Here is a 1,463-nt window from a genome sequence, read left to right as displayed (position 1 = left end):
ATTAATTCATTTACCCATGATTCATTATCATTGATTCATCTACACAGATTCATCACTATTGGCTCATATACACAGATTCATTATTATTAATTCATTTACCCATGATTCATTATCATTGATTCATCTACACAAATTCATTATTATTGATTCATCTACACAGATTTACATTTAGCAGACGCTCTTATTCAGAACGACTTACAAAAGTGCTTTGTCATTTACTCATAGAATACATCCTATCCAGTACAATAGGTTAGAGTCCAAGATACCAATGAACTAGAATACTGTTGAAATACAGGGATCACTGCTGATGACTAGAAGTGAAAAACACATATAAACTCTATCTCAGACAACAATCAGTACAATAAACAATAAGTACTAGTTTGTTAGTCAGCAAAGGAGCAGTTAACATCAGTGCAATAAACAAAACCCTACAATAAGTACTAGTTCCAGTTAGTTAACATAGGAGCAGGGTCAGTGGTCATTTAAATATTCCACAAATAGATGAGTCTCCAGTCTGTGTTTGAAGACTGCAAGGGACTCTGCTGTCCGGACAGCAAGTGGGAGTTCATTTCACCACCTGGGAGCCAGGACAGAGAATAATCTCGATGCTCGTCTTCCATGAGACTTGAAGCATGGTATTTCAAGCTGAGCCGTACTTGAGGTTCGAAGTACTCAAGGTACGGATCGGGCTTTGACCATTGACATCATGTATGGAGGGACTAGTCCATTTCTGGCTTGGTAGGCAAGCATCAAGGTTTTAAATCGGAGGGGTGCAGCTACTGGAAGCCAATGAAGGGAGCGCAGCAGCAGAGTAACGTATCAACTTCAGAAGATTAAAGACCAGTCATGACCAGATTTATTACTATTGGTTCATCTACACAAATAATTGTCAATAATTCAATAAGTACTTAATTGGTTAATCTACACAAATTCATTATTATTGATTCATCTACAGAGATTCAATGTTATTAATTCATCTACACAGATTCATTATTATTGATTCATCTACACTAATTTGGTATTTGTTTAGTGATTTCATCCAATCCATTAGTAGTCAAACTGATGATCCAAAAACTTGCTAAATGTTAGTGTCAATTAATAATAAATACCAAAGTCTTTTAATATCCACCAAAATAGTACTAAGTTGGTTCAGAGTTTTGTTTTTTCTTGCTATATTGATTTTATATTAGATATTATATCAGCTGCTGGGTACTGATATTATTCAGGAACTTTGGTTCTAGTTTGTCAGGCTAATCCAACACAAAAATATTCATACTTCTTACGCACATCATAATAACTTTGAAATTATACATAAAAATCATGAAATCTTGTGCTTACTACAGAGCTCAATATAAAGAGCACATTATTAAAATGTGCAACCTAAGAACTGAGGTAAAAAAAAAATATTCAGCACTTTACATTAACCAACAAATTGACAAATATATTCAGTGCTGGCATCTGTA

The sequence above is a fragment of the Electrophorus electricus genome, chromosome 8 (genome assembly GCF_013358815.1).
Source record: "Electrophorus electricus isolate fEleEle1 chromosome 8, fEleEle1.pri, whole genome shotgun sequence".
Classification (NCBI taxonomy): domain Eukaryota; kingdom Metazoa; phylum Chordata; class Actinopteri; order Gymnotiformes; family Gymnotidae; genus Electrophorus; species Electrophorus electricus.
This window is presented reverse-complemented; position numbering follows the sequence as displayed.